General features: G+C 43.4%; 1 protein-coding gene across 6 annotated transcripts in view; it reads right to left on the reverse strand.

Annotated features, from left to right (window-relative positions):
- LOC119030944 (muscleblind-like protein 1) overlaps positions 1 to 18,869 on the reverse strand; it is a 136,358-nt gene that overhangs the window by 76,112 nt on the left and 41,377 nt on the right. The window contains exon 1 of one of the 6 annotated variants that reach the window (XM_037118966.1): positions 411 to 754. The exons of 1 other annotated variant lie outside the window; for it this stretch is intronic. The gene's annotated coding sequence lies outside the window, so the exon portion shown is untranslated. Of the gene's footprint in view, positions 1 to 410; positions 755 to 18,869 lie in introns of those variants that run through there. 4 more of the 6 variants (XM_037118996.1, XM_037118941.1, XM_037118986.1 and 1 more) reach the window with 4 other exon arrangements.

Consider the following 18,869-nt stretch of genomic DNA (forward strand, 5'->3'; position numbering starts at 1 on the left):
GCCGCTTGCCAAACCTTCCCAGAATATTCAAATTAGCTACAGTTGAACCGTATCTGCAAGCTGGAAGCAAAAAAGAAAAAGAAAAAAACATGCAAAAAGAAAGAACAAAGCCACAGATATTTCACTTGCTTATCAGCCATTTCTAATCTCTTCAGGAAATACCCTTAAAAATCCCCCACACTTCTTACTTTCCAAGTCAGAAGAAGAAGAAGAAGAAAAGAAAAAAAATTACAACAGCAGCATCACCAGCAACAGGCAAGGAAGTTGTCGGACTCATAACATGTCAAATATTAATGACACCCTGTCGTCTCTGTAGAGCAACTCTCCCCGCTCCTCCTCTCAAGAGGCAGCAACACATCATGCTGTAAACCCAGTATCTGTCCGCACGGTCAGAAAAAAAGCCGTCTTACCTGCCTGGTCGTCTGTGTTTGTCTCTCTCGCACTCGGTCTGGGTGTACGAGGTGTGTGTGTGTGTGTGTGTGCGCTCACACACAATCCCTCCGAACAGGAACTGATGAATCTGCACGACTTCAGCCCTGCAGCGTGCAGTGCATTATGGGGTTTCAGTCTCTCTCTCTCTCTCTCTCTCTCTCTGCTTCTCTCTCTCTCTCTTCCTCTCTCCGTTGGCACAGTGTTAGAGGGGGATGTCCTCGCCTCCTGTCTGGAGAGAGGAGGGTGAACTCACACACACATGCGCTGTGTCCTCACACATGCATACACACAATGCAGAAGAAGCCTCATGATGACAACTGCCGCGGCTCCGGTTGCCCCGGCAACAGCATCCCCTCCCCTCCTTCCCTTCTCTTTCTTGCTCTTGTAGCTCTGTGTGCTTGTCCACCAGTCTTCTCTGTTCAAATAGCGAAAAGAGGGGAACAAAAAAAACAACATTTCGCAAACTGCACTCATTCTACTCGACCTCTACTTCCTCTGTTTAACATTTACTTTGAGCCTGTGCTAACCAGCTAACAGCTAATAAGAAAGACTCTCGTGGTCATGTGATCACTAACTGTTGCTTCTGCCTACTGAGATAAAGAGAGGGTGGTGTGTAGAGACAGGCTCAGATACTGTGTGTGTGTGTGTGTGTGCGTGTGGGTTGATGTGGTGGTTCCTGGAAGCAGGCTATAGTTCCTGTTTGTGGTTTCTTTCCTTCTCTCCGTTGCTCCTGCCAGTGCACTGAGGCCTGCAGCCTTTTGATAACACACATCTCAGTCACATTACCAACAAGGGAAGTACAGCCGGACTGACCAATCAAATAAATGGGTTGTGTGTATGGAGGCAGATAAATTCACAGAGACTGACTGTGCCCTCAGGTGTAATTATTTCAATTTCTCATCATTACTCACGTTGCTGGAGGTTGGTTTTAACTGTTACATAGTGGGCTGATTCAGAATGATAACCAGATCAAGAAATGGTGGAAGAAAATGAACAGAGAGACAGAGAGAGACCAGATAAGAGCTGTAAAGGAGACAGAATAATGGTGAGGTAGAAAAGGAGATGAGACCTCCTGTCCACTGTCTTTCATGGCTGCAGAGTGGGTGGCTGTCCTTCAGGGCCTGTAAATCAGCAGCTCACAGCTGAGTCCTGCAGTGCAACCATGGCACTGGTAACCCCTGACGCTCAATCTTTCAACATCTCCCGCAGCTGTCATCCCTCTCTCTTCCTCTCTGCGTCTTGGTCGCGCAAGACCCAATCTTGCTCCCAACCCAACCCAACAAGAATCTTCTCTACATGTCCATAGCATGACCATATCCAGACGGTTTCTAAAATCCAGGGTTGAATTGCTTCTTTTATTAAGTACTGTTCTGTTTTATTCATTTGGTTATTTGTCAGTTCATATCCCCTTTACCTTTCAACACTGTTGATTTTAACTTGTGTCAACTTTAGCTCCTTAATTCTTCAATGATTTCAGTTGTTTACATCCTAGTTTCTTTGGTGATTTCAGTTCATGATGTCCTTGTTTCTTTGAATATTTCAGCTGTTTACATCTTAGTTTCTTTGATGATTTCAGTTTTTTACATCCTTGTTTCTTAGATGATTTCAGTTGTTAATTAGGTTTCTGTGATGATTTTAGTCATTCACGGCCTAGTTTCACGATTTTCTTTGTGTACTTTCGAGCTTCCTTCTTTTGCCGTTTGCTTATCGTGTGCCTGTGCCTTGTCACCTTTGTAAATGATGTGACCCTATCATTGTGTTTTTGTGAGGTTTTAATAAATAAAAATTAAATGAATTGAAGGATGAGCTATATCGAAATGCCACAGCAGCAAGAAAGTACCAGTGAAGTCAGACCAGTAAAGAAAAAAAAAAAACTACATCTCCCACAGTTCAGTTCTCTGTCTTTCTAGTAGCCATGGGAACAGGTAACTGAAACTGGGATTCACTGCGCATTGATTGTTAAAATTCTTGGGGGGAGGATGATTTCATCAGCGACCCTGGCAAAGGAAGGTAAAGGGAGCAGAGTAAGGTATAGACGAGGTGGGAGGCAACAGATGGTAACAAGTGCGAATGTGTGAGAACACGTGCCTCTTTGTCAATGCAGATTGCCATTTCATAGCTGCTCTGGTTTAATCTTAAGGTCTGCAAAGAATGTGCCACTGCCTCTTGAAGGAGAATATATCTGAATAAGGCGGCATTATCCCCAAACACTCATGCTCTGTGTAATGAAGGGTCCTCAAGTTTGAGGGACACTGAATAACCTGCTCAGATTTGAAAGCCGGGGTGATTAGTCTGCTCTTTGGGACTAATGGCGGCAGCAGGTGTCCACAGGCTGCGTGTGCCACATCTATTCATTAGAGACATTAACACTAACCACTGGCACACATACACACACACAGAGCTCACTGCTCATTGGAACTATTCATTAACAACATCGCAGCCCCCCCTTAAGCGTAATGACCATTGATTAGGTTTCTGCATAATGATGGTGGTGGAACTGCTGCTGTAATTATTACAACCCTCAGACTTCTGTTCACCTGGGTTTGGATTTTTGTAGAACATTCTTTTATTGCAGGTATTGTGTCTCTTTGTAATGTGTAGTCCTACATTCTGGATTGTGTGTGTGTATGCTACGAGAGTGTAAGTCTTGAGTCATATTCACATCATATCAGAAAAACTAGGCGAGTAACGAGCCTGTTGGTAAATATTTATATGCAAATATTTGCAAATGTTATCACATCAATCTGTTCTGATTACAGAGCACGATCACTAAATTATTAAAATGCTTAATCGACAGTGAAATGCATCCAACCTGTATTCAGAATCTGCCTTCGAGCTGTCAGGATTTCCTTAATGTCGTGATGTCACAACTATACAGTCACCACCCTCTGCAATCCCCCCCGCATGGCAGCAGTGAAGGTGATGCTCAAATACAGTGAATGGTGCTTCCTCAGGCCTGTTACAGCTAACCAATCAGAGCAGACTGAGCTTTTTGAGAGGGGGGGCTTAAAGAGAGTATGGCACAACTAATAAATTACCATATATAGTAGACCTTAAAAACAAAAAATATTGACCTGTAAATGAGCATAAAATGCTTTAACAGCGAAAGGAGTTGTTAGATCACTGTAGAGCAAAAATAATGCCATATCTCCTTTAAATGGCAAAGCTCAGCTCGACCTGATCCATTTGGAACTGTCTTCTTTTGGCATTTAATTGGCTTCAGTTGTGGATAGTACCTAGTAACTGCATGGTATATTTTTTGGGTATCATCTCTTTTGAGGTTCCCAGCAAAGTGAGCTGGTAATAACCTGTGGAGTCAAAAACCTGCAGACCATTGATTTGTCAGAGTGAATCATAACTTGAATCATCACCTGTGTGACAGCAAATTGGTCAAATCTGGTCACCTCTGTTTGGTGTCAGATGAAATGTTCTCAACAGAAAATGACACGTTTGCGTCATGTTGGCGACGATGTCAAGGTAATTATGCCTGGTCTCACTGTGACAAAAACTTTGAATCCTGCCTATATTAAGGAGGCACAAGCTGCACTGGTAAAAGAAATGGAGATAAGTACGAGACGAAAGAAGCTGAGCTGTGCTGAACTGTGCTCTACCATGTGATACAATGTGATGCTGTCATGCTGCCCAATAAAAACATTTTTGTTTGGTCTCCCCTTTTCTATTATTTATTATTATACAGGTAATTTCCGAAGCATCCTCATATATTTTATCCCCCATCTTCATTCTCAGTGCAACTACTAGCCTTTAGCCATTTGCTCTGCTTGCAAAGGTCAGAGCAGCTTGGGGTCATGGGGTCACGGTTCAACAACTCTGGGCACAGTATGTTTCTGAATTTACTACTGCATGCTTATCCCCAGCATCCACAATTATGGAGGCAGGACACAGAGATATTTGAGGCATAATGTGAATACACCTTTTTAGAAAATGTGTTTGAGATTTACATTTTTTTTTATTATGATCCTTTTACAGCTATTTGGGGGATGCAAAGACTATTGGAATCAAAGGATACGTACTGTACAGTATGAGATGGTAAGCAAAGGGATTGCTCTGCTGTCATTAGTTTTCTGTTCATGATCTCACATAAGCAGACAGGTATTCAGAAAAGTCTGAAAAAAGTTTCAGTTGAGGAATTTCCCATTATCTCATTTGGCTTATTTCTCAAGGCTCTGCTTGATGATGCAAGCACGGTACTACATCACAAGTGTTTAACAGTGATCTCCTAAACAGCATACATGCGCGTCAAACCTGGGATCCTTCGTTTAATCTGTGAAAAGCAGGACTAGCAACGTTTAAGGCCAGACTTCCAGTGGCTGGTGCATGTCTGAACAGACTTTTCGAATGCATCTGCATCTGACAGCAAAATAATATTTACCCATTTATTTTTAAACACATCTTCCCTCAGCTCCATCGGAGAGACAGGGTGGGGATGGGTGAGAGGTTCGATGTCTGTCTCTGTTATAATCAGTCTGTTCCCGCAGAGAGGGACTCACACCAAACAGAATGGCCAAGCATGGCGGTGTTGAATTCTTTCTAATATTCCTTCACATGCATCCCCTCCTTGTCATCTCAACAGACCATTGCAAAGTAATATCAGTAATGCATGCTGCTATGCCCTGATCAAGGTTACATCACCTCTTTGTTCATGGTATGTGGACAGATATTAATAAAACATGTAATTTGGCTTAATCCATGCAGCAGCCAATAAGTATGCCATAACCTTTTAAAGAGAGGCCTGCACAGACAAGAATCCAGTAATCTGGTTGCTGCTACGGCATGAATGCCAAAATGTTGTTGTCACCCTTAAATTAAAAGTTGTTGGCGTCTGCGGCGGAGAGACTCCCACCGCACAACACCAATGAAATGCCAAGTAGAGCTTCTGTAAGTCGCAGAGGCAAACAGCAGCAGCTCTCAAGAGTTTGGCAAGAGTCAGAACATGTTGATCAACAAAGAGTGAAGCTGTAACCCCTCCCAAATGAACAACACATACAAGAAAGCCCTTAATGTGACGCTGGGAATAAAAACAGCATAGTACCCTAGATGAGCTCTCATTTGTGAACGGTAAGATGTGGCCAGAATTTTAGTTTACAACATTCAAAAAGTGAACTGATGCATCAAAAGAATGTGAAGAAACAACAGTGTTGACGTTATGGCAAAGACATCTATGTACTGTGTTGCAGAGATGTCTACTGAAGTTAGAATGCTGACCAGCTATCCCGCCAACCAGTCCTGTTTCATAATACCTCTTTGCACTGCAAGATAGTCAGATAGCCTACTCAGTTTCAGTCGGAAGATAAATGCAAATGGAAAGCTCCCTTAGTGTTGTAAATGAACAAATTGAGCGAACATGAAGTAATCTCTTTTCCCGCCAAAAAGAAAAAGACAATTGCACACCCTCTGAATTCAGGTTTCACTCTTTTACAAACTGTTTTTACTGCTAACACGATCTTAATTGCCCTGTTAACTCATCATGAAACACACATTCAAACTCAATGTAAACCAAATGAAACTCGCCGTAAACAGTCTTGGTTTGTCATTACACATAACTGCGGGTTTGTGGTGAAAGTATTCTGACTCCAGACGCTGTTTTTTGCCACATCCTGATGCTGATACAACTTGCTGTCTTTATTATCCCGTTGCGCACCTCTCCTGTCGCTGCCTGTCGTGCTTCCTCATCCACACTAATATTCCTAGTCAGGGCTGCTGTAAATCACCTCTGTATCCCCTATTTTCAAACTGAGCATCACTGGCTAGCTACAACCAAGGACGGCTAGCAGGGAGCAGCAGTTGTCAGGAACTCCGGTGCTACACCCTTTGTTTTTGGAGTTACGTTCAATCTCTGGCCATATTTTACAAATCATACCTTTAACTTACTCTTATCTAAAATGCCAATGCTGACCATTATGTTACATTCATTTGGCTAGTGCTTGTATCCAATGCAAATTACAATATGTGCATTAAATGTCTTTAGCAATAAGAACTGGATATAATTAACAAACAGTGTTTAGTGCAATAATACTAATGCTTATTAAATGTTAAGACGTAGGAAAGTGGTTCCAGGTATGGTCTGAAACGGCCCGGTCACCAGACTAAAATGATGGCGTTGAACTTTCATGATAATATTAAGTATGTTATATTTATACATGTTATACGTATCATATCAACATTTCTACATGTCATATTTTTTTCTGACTACATATGTGAGCTGACTTTGTTTTCAGAAGGTAATGGTGCTGACATGACTGCAAGGTGAGAAGGCTGCCAAGAGAGAACTGTTCGAGAGCACTTTTCAACCAACAAAACATGAGCTTTTCCCGACCCTAATCAAGTGGTCTTTGAATACCTAACCAGACCGTAAGCACAGCATTGTCATATTGTAAATTGGAAGTATAGACAAAAAGGAACTAACATATCTATATTTTGCTGAAACGTCCAATGCCAACATTCATTCTGGTAATTGGGTTGTGTGAAAAAGTGGGTTCTCAACCTGGAGAGGAGCCTTGATCCACTTAAGTACGGGGTAACCAAACAGCAACGTGCCAAAAAGGCTCTACATTTAAATTAGGTAACTGTACAATCAGAATTGAGCATTCAATAGACATCAGATTACACACATTTATTCCAGTTATAAACCCTTCAATCAAATATCCTTTCTGTCCTCTGGCTGTCAGCTTAACAACCAGTTCAACGCTGCTGCCCCTGACTGAGTTCCACAGATGAATGCCACTCTATTGTTGGGACAATAATGTGAAGTGTTGAAAAGTGTTGGAGAGAAAAAAAAAAATCCCTGTTAACACCACTCAGAAGAGAATGGTGCAATGTAGCTGCAACCTTGTCTGTTTTGTAGCAGTGTCTTGCAGGGGTGCATAATGCAACACATGCTGTATGCTTACAGCCAAACCAGAGTGTCTGCTATAGGTACAGACGGTTACCTAATGATGCAGAGAAAGGGGCTTGTACTGTGCATAGAGAGAGTTCAATTTCTCGTTCAGAAACCCATGAATACAGATAATGAAATGAGCTGGAACACTTTGCATATGAATCTACAGTGGGTCAGGCTCCGTACGTGGGAGAGATGTTGACATTTCTGATAACATAGGTTACTCTGGGGTTTGATCCAAACACCTGACCCTGCCTAGAGGAGAGTCAGAGTGCTGAGAAATAACACACACACACACACACACACACGCACACACAAAGTCTGAAGCCCGCAGACATAAGCATGCATACACATGAAACAGGGTGGGGGTGAACAAATCTGAGCATATCGCCCTTGGTAACTTACTGTTGGTAAATATTCATAAGGACAATCTCTAGGCTCATCGCAGCGAGCAGTAAGACGTGTAAATGTGTGAGAAAAAGGGAAAAAGATACGTGGAGATAATGATTATGAGGGAGCGTGTTGGAGAAAGAGAACAGATGCTAAAACAGAGTGGCAGAAGGCCGAAGAATAACAGTGGAAAAACAGCGTTGGCTTTCCGATCGCTTTTTGGTCGTTTTGACACAGAACTGAAATGTTCGGCTGTGGAGATAGACATCCTTTTCTCAGACTATTTATGGAAGCTTATTAATGCATGAGAAACACTCCATTGCACCATGTTTATGTGGAGATTAATAGCTGATTAGGGATGCATGAACAAAACTATCAGAGGAACATTATGCAACATCACTGGATCACTAGCTTCCCAAGCCAGACTTTGAAGCTCAGATGATAATAACACACTTAAACACATTCTGAGTGTACATGACCCACGTCTGCAGTGTGTACTTGTACCGTGTGCTGTAATTTGACTGGGGATATCAAACTGTTACTTTTGCTGCGAAGGTTGAAAAACCTCACAAAATCACCTGCAGCAGCCCCCAGGCAACATGAAATCGAGATTTTCTGTTTGATTGGACAAACAAATACCTTGTGAAATAATATTGCCTGTGCTGAGTGTGAGTCCTCCACACTCTACATATCAATGAAGCCATGCATTTTCACTGGGTGAGGCACACTGGTATTAAATGATTTAGAACACTTCTTCTTGGTTTCTTATTGCTTCATTCAAAGTCAGAATGTCTTTCCCTGAAGGCGCAGCAGCTGGTTATAGACGCACAATTCACAGAGCAGATCAACCCAGAAGGCCAGCTGTAGGGAAACCCTCGTGGCAGTGCAGACCACGTCCACTCTGCGCACCACAGAGACTGTGATCCCCTGCTTGTCTCTCATGTGTTCTTCTACATTGGATATATATACTGTATATAGCTATCTTCAGCAGGCGGCCTCTGAGAAAGACACTACCTTCTCTGTAAAAAAAAAAAAAAAACAAGATGCTGACCTTCTGAAACTCTGTTCCGCTGTCAGGGTTTGGATATTCTGTGTGTTGGATGGTGTACCTTATTATAAGTGGGAATGATTCTCATTTTTCGTCTTTATTGATCTCGAGCAATGTACACGCGGTACAGTATGCCTGCAACTGAATACAAAGATATCCTCTGAGCTCTTTAAGATTGCTTACACTGACTGGAAGAGAAGGAAGCTATCGCACAGGTGGAAATGTTAAAAGAGGAAGCTTCCCATATGAGATCAGTCAACGATGTTCTGGGTGTGTAAAGCCACACTTTCACTGAAAACTTTTAAAAATGATTTAACTTTGGTTTTGCTTTGTTGACACGTCGCACAGTATTTGAAGCAATTATTTAGCCTGAAAGTAACGACTTCAAAACAATGTTATGGTACACTGACTTTTAATAGTGAGAATGGTGCCTCATTCATTCCTATGCAACGCCTGTTCTTGGGTGAGCAGGTAACAATTTCCTGAAAAGTACTGTGATGCTTTATTGCATGTCGCACACTCCCAACCATGTCCACAAAGATGTTGCTGCTCTGACTCAACTCTCAGTGATTTACAGAGTTTTCTGATGGACAGAAATCTTTAGTTGTTGCTAAAAATAACCAGTGATGGCTGCTATTTGTAGCTGCCATCGGCTCGTTAGCCCAGTTAGCCACACGGCTTGCTGATTTCAGTCCACACCAGAGTTTTTGGATTTACATAGCTAGCACAGGAGCTTTGGTCCGCCGAGGGAGTGAGGGTTTTAGGTCTTTGAGTGCAGAATGCCAACATGGGTTGGCGTCTAAGAGAACACCAGAACTGGAGCACAATTTCCCCCACGGGGATCAATAAAGAATCTCTGATTCTGATTCTATTTCTGAACCAGGCAAGTGGACTGGAGATCTGGGCTCAGCAGCCTCTACCTACATTTTAAAAGAGGCAAAGAGACCGTTGATGGAGAAAGCTACTAGCAGAAAAAGAGAGTGACCGATCAAAAGACTGGTCAAGATTGGCAAGGGCTTCGAGAAATAAAACACTGCAGGACAGACGTGGACGTGGACCTCTTGCTGTTGGACTGGTCAGTATGTAGCTGGCTTGTTAAGTTGTGGCTTGTGTTGCTGCACTTGCTCGACGTTTGGCTGTGTTCGCAAAGTCGGCCACTTTCTGGTTGTAGATCATGAGTAATGCAATCACAACAAATGCATGTGTACAGCTGTCCATATTTACAACAGCGGTGCATAAATACATTGCAGTCCGACGCTGTGCCGGGTTGCCAAACCATAAAAGATATCAGTTCTTTCTAGACAGGCCACACGGATCAGCCCTCGGCTTCTGTATCAGATTTCAACTTTGGCCTTCTTGAAAAAATAATAATCACGACATATATCTTCCCTTTAGCTAAAAATAAGTCTGTTTCTAAGAGGTGCCGGCCAGCTTAATAGACTAATTAACTCAAATCCCAGGAGGATGCCAAATGAAATTAAAAAACAGCTCACACAACACTTTGCATTAGAGCCAGTGACTAAGTATTTTTTGTTGGTGCGTAATAGTCTGCATGAATATCCCTTTTTTAATCTCTCTCTCTTTTTTTCTCTCAAATACATGTACAAACATGCAAATCTCTGTCACACACACACACTCCCCCAACGCAATGATTTTTCACTTTTCACGCCCTTTTCCCCTTTCCTTTTGAGACAGTAATCCCCAGCTGCAGCACTAATAGCATTAGCAGAGCATATCCAATCCCCTTAGTACCCCCGACAGGGAGCACACAGCTCAGACCTACACTGAGACAGACACTCTGGGGGGGACTACATTACCCATACTGCCTTAGGAAATCCATGCACGTTACTTGGTTCATTATTGATTAAAGTAAATGAAAAACAAACGTTAAATAAAGAGGATAAAGACGTGCTGTGTATTTCCGATATTATCACAGAGACACCGCAGCGACAGCTGAGAGCGTTTGGTGGGTGGCTAGTGGAAAAGACAGCAGCAGACAGGATGAGGAGGGTTATCTAGAGATAAACGCAAAAACATTGTTTAACCTATTTTATCAGTCAGCCGGGTGTAAGTGTGCGAAGTGGAGAGGTTTGTAGAGAAAATAAAAGCAAAACTAGGAGAGACAACATGAGCGTCAGACGTCTCTGGAAGGAGTGGGATTTAAATACACAGTGTCAACCGAGTGCGATAACAGAAACATATCAGATAATTACCCTACAGTGCGGGTAATAACAACGTGATCACAGCATTGATTTCTTATTGAAGGGCCTACAGCATTGTACCCAAGCTAATCAGTGCTGCATAATGCCTCATTTAGGGTGAATTGTTCTAGTGTTACAGTAGAAATTCACTCTGTGTGCAAGAAATTCAATGTGCAGCTAAATCTTTCTGTAAATAGGGTTTTTTTTCATTTGGTGTTGACGTATCTGTAACCTGTGCGAGGACTGTGCTGTCATTACTTCACAGGCCGACCATGTGTTCAAGAAATGAAGAACCAAATGTGACAAAAGAGCTGATTGAAGAATCCTCTTTGTTCTACAGATGTGATTTCTTATTCATTTGTAACTTACAGTAACTAGAAACAGCCATAGAAAGAGGAGTAAAGTATGAGTACAGTTAAAATACTGAGTTTTTGCTCAATTACAAATAAAACTCCTGGTACTGAAATAATTATTTTATAAAACTACAAAGTATTAGTTGCATTATCGATAGCAGGCATTCAAAGGGGTCTCTGATTCTGCAAATGTTGTCTAAATTATTCTCAACAATCAATTGTACTCAAGAGTTCAGACTAACTTCGTAGATGACATGATCTATTGTATACTTAAGTACGAGTAAAATTACAGACTTGACAAAAAAAACCCTCACTCCTGACTTTATGAACCATTATATGTATAAATCTGTGATGGCGTGTGCTGCTTACACACATTTATGCTTCACGGAACAAAATTATGAAAAATTATGAAAAACATATTCACGAGCATTCAGACGAGTCTTTGTGTGTATCTGGACGGGTAAACAGCGTTAACATAATGTTAACATAATATTTCAGATTTGGAATTCACCGCGGCGGTCTGGTGTGTTTGGATGTTTGGAATGTGCCGCATTGTTCCCTGAATTATTCATTCACACACAGCGCAGACAAACATTTATATGTAGATGTGTTAAATGTGAAGGATGGATGGACGGATAGATAGATAGATAGATAGATAGATAGATAGATAGATAGATAGATAGATAGATAGATAGATAGATAGATAGATAGATAGATAGAAAAGGACAGGACAAGGGTCTACGTGCAGCCGTCTCTGAATGGTCCGTTAGCCCCACAGTGCAAACAAACCTTGTTCCCAAACACAGCCTTCTAAGGCAGAGCGACAGCAAGCCAGCCAGCGGAGGACTTGTCTTCCTTCCTCCCAGCCCCCTGTTAGCCAGACCTGCCAACCACAAGGCTTCTTGACTCCGTCTCCATCTCTCGGCTGTTACCCACTGCTCACAGTGAGTCACTGACTTGAAAACAGGCTGCATTCTGCCACGGCATCGGTTTTTAAAGTAATCATTCTACTATGCAGAGTCAATATTGTTTTCTTGTTTGTTTTTCCCCCCCTTTTTCCTGTGTGTGTGTGTGTGAGAGAGAGAGACAGAAAGAGAGAGATAGAATGTTGTAGACACAGGGAAGGAAGGAAGGAAGGAAGGAAGGAAGGAAGGAAGGAAGGAAGAAGCGACAAAGGAATGAAGGGGGAAGGAAGGAGAAAAAAAGAAAACAGAAGCAGCGTTGTGTCAGGCCTAAGAATGAGCTGTAACCTAATGAGTCTAGATGAAAGCTGACTGTCTGAGCTAACTCAATTCTTTGCTCTGCTAGTCACAGTTCTTAGCGTTAATGATGTTTGCTCCAGACTACTGATGCCACAGCCGGCGCTGGATTGCCTTTTTTTGGTCATATGTTTTTCCTGTGCGTGACGACCCCCGCCGCCGCTTGCATGTGTGAAATGTTGAACTTGGCTCGGGTCGCAAATGGGCTGACATCACCCGCACTGTGCAGCAGACATCCGTTTAAGACGTGTTTACAGTGCTTAAACCGCCGGCATGCCTCTATCCCCTGCTCGTGTAAACAAAGAATGTAGCTGACCATGTGCGCGCTAGTATGTGTGTGCAGTGTTTACACAAAACAGATAAAGAAATATAACCAGAGCAGGAGGTAAGACTGCGAGCCGCAGGGCTGTGGTCAAACACAGAACAGGAACGCAGCGATGCGAGGGCGAGGACGTTCCTGGGAGGTCTTTGCAAAGGGTATCAGAGTGCTTTGAGGGGCAAGGTGTAGTTGGTGTGTACACAGAGGTGAGGAGGAGGCGCGATTCTTGCTCCGGAATGCTGTAAAGCTGTTTGTAGAGTCAGCAGGCCATTGAAGAAGCTTAGGTTTTGGAGCTCCGCCAAAGCAGTGATGGGAAAAATGAAGAAAAGGAAAGAAAACGGGGGGAATGGGAACAAAAGAAAAGAATGGGATCCATAAAGAGGAATCTCAGCCGAGGAGTTTTTACACTCTCCATAAGAATGCAGTCTCAGGTTAATGAAATCTGGGAAGCTCTCTTTAGAAACGTATCAAAGCCCTCCCTGCCCTGCTGCACCATTTCTACCATTTCCATCTCCACTGCAGAACACATTCATCCTCTTTGTTTCATGCTGCCTATCATCAGCACATCTGTTCCACACATAGCTGTAGTTCCTGATCCTTTTCTGTCTATCCGAGCCATGTGTGCCTCCAGTACGAGTGTGAAAGAACACGTACATGACACAAATTCTTCTCCCCCCTCCCAGTAACAAGAGTGTGAAAAAAACAAGGCCAGTAATGCTGCGGTAATAAGACAGAATACAAGCACACTCTGATAAAATACCAGATCATACAAATCAATAGAACAAAAGGGCCTCGCAAGAATCATTTCTCAGTTTTCTGTTTGAAAACGAAGATCAATTCTTAGTAACTCACTTGATATCTAAAGGCTTAAGGTCGTAGAAAGAAACATTCCTCAGGAAATGAAGGCTGTTCCCTACCCTGGTATATACGGAATGGATGTCGTAGAGGTTAATTCAGAGTCAGAACGGAGGTGTAATATAAATGTAATGGCGTCGTCAGGGCGTTGATAGCAAAAGGCTAATGTGACAGCGGACGTGAAAGAAATCGTTCGATGTTACGGAGAGAGAGCAGAGGGAGTGAGTGGTGTAACAACTTCTGTATTGTAGGTGAGGCAACACTGACGATCTATAGTATAGATTGTCATCGACGGACTGACAATGGCAGCCGGACCTCAGGGACAGCAACAGTCTTAAGGTGAGCATTGTAAAAAAAACTATATATTAATAATATATAAAATCTATACACTATCAGCAAGTGTGTATCCTTTTTAAATCAAGTTGAGCACAGTGATTGTGCACTCAAACAGTTGTGCATGTGTTTTGTATGTTTTGTGTGGTATTATTTGCAGGGATTGATCCATGGATCAGGATGGTGTGTGATATCCAGGGTGGTCACATGGCGACTTGGTGTGTCCAGGCAGCTTCGCTCTCACATCCCACTTCGTCCACAGTCATGACTGAATGTAATTACAATGTGAAGGCTTTTTCAGTGTGGGCTCTAACAAGGCGACCAAAACTGAAACAAACCCTATTGTTTGTTTTTACTTCACCTTAGATACTCCTTTGTATGTGTAGGCCAATGATAGGCTTATTTTGTATTATAGTTGTACGGTGGAATGTGATGGGGTTTGAAGTATCGAGGGATCTTGTTCACTAGTGAGGGTAAAATGGCGCGTGAGATGGGACAGGCAGATTGTGGCGGCATCAGCAGCAGTGCAGATAGTGTACCGGACCGTTGTGGTGACGAGGGAACTGAGCTGGAGGGCAAAGCTTTTCAAATTTACCAGTCGATCTACGCTTTAACCTCCAGCTATTGTCATGAGCTTTGGGCAGTGCCCGAAAGAATAAGTAAGATCATACTTGTACACGAAGACAAAATGAGATTCCTTATGCAGCTCATCCTAAGAGCTGGGCTGAGGAGCTCGGACATCCGGAGGGAGCTCGGAAAAGAGCCGCTGCTCATTTGTGTCAGAAGGAGCCAGCCGAGACGATTCAGCATCTGATTAGGATGCCTCTTGGGCGCCTGTCTATGGAGGTTTTCAGGGCATGTTCAGCTGGGAAGAGACCCCATGGCAGACCTTGCTGGAGGAATTACATATTTCACTGGCCCAGGAACGCCTCAGAAGCCCTCAGGAGGAGCTGGAAAACATTGCAGTCTGGTGTACCCTGCTTAGCCTGCTGCCACCACGACCTGATCCCGGATAAGCGGAAGACAATAGATTACTTCAGTGTGCAAGTCTAACTGTAAGCTTTGCCACTGGACAGTGGCAAAAAAGCATTACTTTAGGTGCTTTTCTGCTCTTAGTTGAAGGTTTTCCATCTCCAGGTAGAGGGCAGAGAATCTATGAAGGTTCATTTTAGATTTATTTCCATCTGAGCAAAAATCCAATTTAGATCCTCCCCTCCTTGACCACATACCCATGCTGGCTCCCCTTCATGGTGCAACGTAACTCAAGGACAGTGAGTCAGCCAGTCAATAAGAGCCTAATCTAATCCGTGGTGCTGAAACCCGAGCCACCGGGAGGCAAGCAGAGAGCTGTGATGTCACAGAGCGAGACCTTCGAACCGTCTACCTGCTGAGAGAGGCGATGAGAGAGGAAGTGGGAGTGGGAGTGGAAACGGGAGCTGGGAGAGGGGAGAGACTGCTTCCACTGGACCTGACACTGACGGGTCCCCCCCCCCTCACTTGTCTGTGAGCAGCAGAGCAAGAAGTCAAGACATTAGTATCATGCCACTCATAATTGCCACCTGGGGAGGAGTGTGTTGAGAAGAGGGCAGAGAGACTGACCAGTGAGAAAGAACTGCAACAAGCAGAAGATGGAGAAAAGAAAAATGAGTAAATATTGGATCAGGTGTTTGGATGTAAGGTCCGCCCACCACATGCACAAACACAGAAACACAAGCACGCATATTATAAACTGTACTTGACTCGTCGCAGTATTTTTTTTGTTGCAGATCTCTCCTCGTGAGAAAACAAACAGGGTAAATCTTCTCGACCACGGAACAAACATTTAAATTCTTCGTGGCTCTGTTCCTCCGGTCCTGTGAGCACATCCAAAAATGATCTGTCCTTATTTCCTCTCTTTATTTTCTTAAAACCAAGCAGACTGAGACGCATTCCTGTGGGTGTGTTATTTAGGAGAACTGTTGACCACTTTGGCAACGGCTGGCAAAGTGAGTCCTGTCCTCTGGTGCCAACATATACAAGACAGGAAGTGAAAGACCCCACAGAGAAACCCTTCATTCTCTGCATCTGACATTGAGACCTGATACAGAAAGATATTAGAATTTGAGCCGTCAGTTATTTACATAATTTCTTCTGCCAACTCAGCTAACTCTCTTCTCAGTCTACCATTTTTACATTTCATCTAGTGAAAAGTACAGTTAAAGAGATCCAAATTCTGCCACTGCTCAAAGCTTTGTTTTCCTGCGGCCGCCTATTGCAAGCGCTCTTTTCTTGAGAGTGGAGACAGATCTCTACGACGTCCTCCGTGGTGCTATGAGAGTTCCCGGTCCCCTGACACCGTGTGACACCAATTAGGAGCCTGCGGATATGACAAGCCATTGGTCCAAACGCTGTAACTGACACAAAAACCCCTCTCTCGCTGTGCTTCTTTGTGTCTGATATTACAGTGAGAAGTGAGGGAGCAAAACAGAGACAAGTCAAAAGAATTACAATGATGAGGAGGAGGTGAGGGGAGAGGAACCCTCACAGGAAGGGACGAAAAGGGGGAGAAAAAAAAATGAGAAGGGCGGGGTGGATTGAAGCTGAAAGGGAGGAAAGAATGGCTGATGTCAGTGCTGCAAAGGGAAGATTTCTGTCGTCAGCCCACACTTGACTGTCAGCTGACAGAGATGCCGATTCAGGCCTCGCAGAAAAGGAGCGACAAGAGAGCTGATGTGCTGTTTAGAGTACCTGGAAATGTGAGATATAAAGGGTACTCTCCCCCCCTTGCTGTTTAGAGCCACGCACAGTGTTTTACATTCGCCATGGAGGCTTACAAGACGCACATTGTCTTATGCTAACCTTGCCTAAACGTTACAATGTGTTTTACATAATATAACCTGTTTCACGGCTCCCAGGTTCCCCCACAGCAGTGGCGTGATGTCATCAAGTCAAGACACAGAACAGGAGGGCCATTATTTTCTGTGCCGTGCGGTAATGTTCACATCTGTAAAACCTGGTGATGCCGGTAATGAAACAAGAGAAGACTTTGAAAAGGCCCCGAGGTGTGTGTGGAGTAAGTGTGCGCGTGTGTGTGTGCATGGAAAACAACTCCTGTAAATGGAAACGTAGAACCGCCACCTGCCGAAATGAATGATAGCGAATCACGACAAGTGAGTATGACAAGGACGCAACAGGCGAATCACACACAGATGCTGCTGTTCTGCATGCACCCCTGTGTGTCACACAGCTGCCAGTTTAATGGCGACAAGTTTCATAGCTGGTGGAAAAAAAAATCCACAAAGCCTCGCTCGAGCTACCGTTTAGGGGAATTAAAAAGCAGGCAGCTGCTTACTTCGTTTCTGAATATTTGAAAATGTATGCATACACTAACCACAGCAGCAGGACAGCGTTCGAGCAGAGACGTTGCACAATGTAAAGCATCTGCATAGAGCCATGTTACTGGTGCTCGACTGACCCCGGGTGCTGACTATCAGAGGCTGAAGTGAAAACATGGCAGGGTTAGATATTAGCCCCTGCCGAGGCCAGGAAGTCTTAGCTCTGCAAACGTGTCCAGTGACTAGAGTAGCGATTAGCTGACGGTTAGCTGACCTGACGCTGGTTTTGAATTTATACATCCCAGTAGACTCCAGAGGCAATCATATCAGTAACGCTGAGAAAGCCTGACACAGCATACACCGCCAGCGTGTGTAAAACAAGCCTCCGGAGCGGCCGTGACTGAAAATGAAATAGATCCACAGCAGGGCAAAGAATACAGAAACGACATGCAGGAGGCACAAGGTTCAAATTGTCCCAGACCACCTTTAAGACTTTGCATGGCAGGACATGCATGGGAGAGGGGGTGGTCTTGGCTATTTAATTACACGTCTGTCAGAATGAATGTCGTGACATGACTTGTTTTCATCACTATGACAGCTGACTTGCCACCTTGTCAGTTTTGATCAGGCCTTTAAAGTGTACGTTTTTTAAACATGGCAAATTGCATCAGCGTGCACTTCTGCACGATCAGCTGTTGGCAAACAATACATGTAGAATAACTATGAAAGAAATAATCCTCACCATTCTCTTTTGTAATGACTGCAATACAAATAATCTGCTAACCCTGCTGTCAATTATTATCCGTTTTATATGTGAGTTTGTGTTTTTTAAGGATTTTGAATAAAGAAATACCCCAAATAAGCTACTTTATGCTGAGGTCTGACAAAGACTTCCCTTGTTAGCGTTGAATTGTATTTTCTTTCTGCTATACTCAGGAGGAAGAGGAATGGGAACTTAATTTGACAGCATCTCTGACACAGACAAATCAGTGTGAGTCTAACTGCTTCGCACACTGAAGTGAAACAGTAAATTGGCTAAAAAAAAAGCAAAAAGCTGGCTGTATATTTTCACAGCTAATGATCATGTTTCACTGGAACAGAGTGACCACGCACATATGAAATGGGAAAACAAAGACTGTTTGAGGGCTTTTAAGGACATTTTTTTTAATCGGTTTGCATAACCAGCCTTGGATTTGACCCCGACAAAGGGATGAGGGCAGGTAAAGCTCCTAAATCTCACACCTGTCTGAGCATGCCAGGATGACTGCTGCTCAAACCAACACTGGATGAATAATTGAAGAACCCTCTGACTCAAGCCTATGAATGAAGTTTGGAAGAAAGTACAGGAGACATGACTGAAAGAGAGTGTACAAGGAGGTTGAGATGATGACAAAGGAAGATAGGAGAAGTAAGAACTGAAAGAAGAGATAGGTCACGTAGAGAGCGGAGGGAGGACTGGAGGACTTTATG

This window comes from Acanthopagrus latus, chromosome 2 (assembly GCF_904848185.1).
Source record: "Acanthopagrus latus isolate v.2019 chromosome 2, fAcaLat1.1, whole genome shotgun sequence".
NCBI lineage: Eukaryota > Metazoa > Chordata > Actinopteri > Spariformes > Sparidae > Acanthopagrus > Acanthopagrus latus.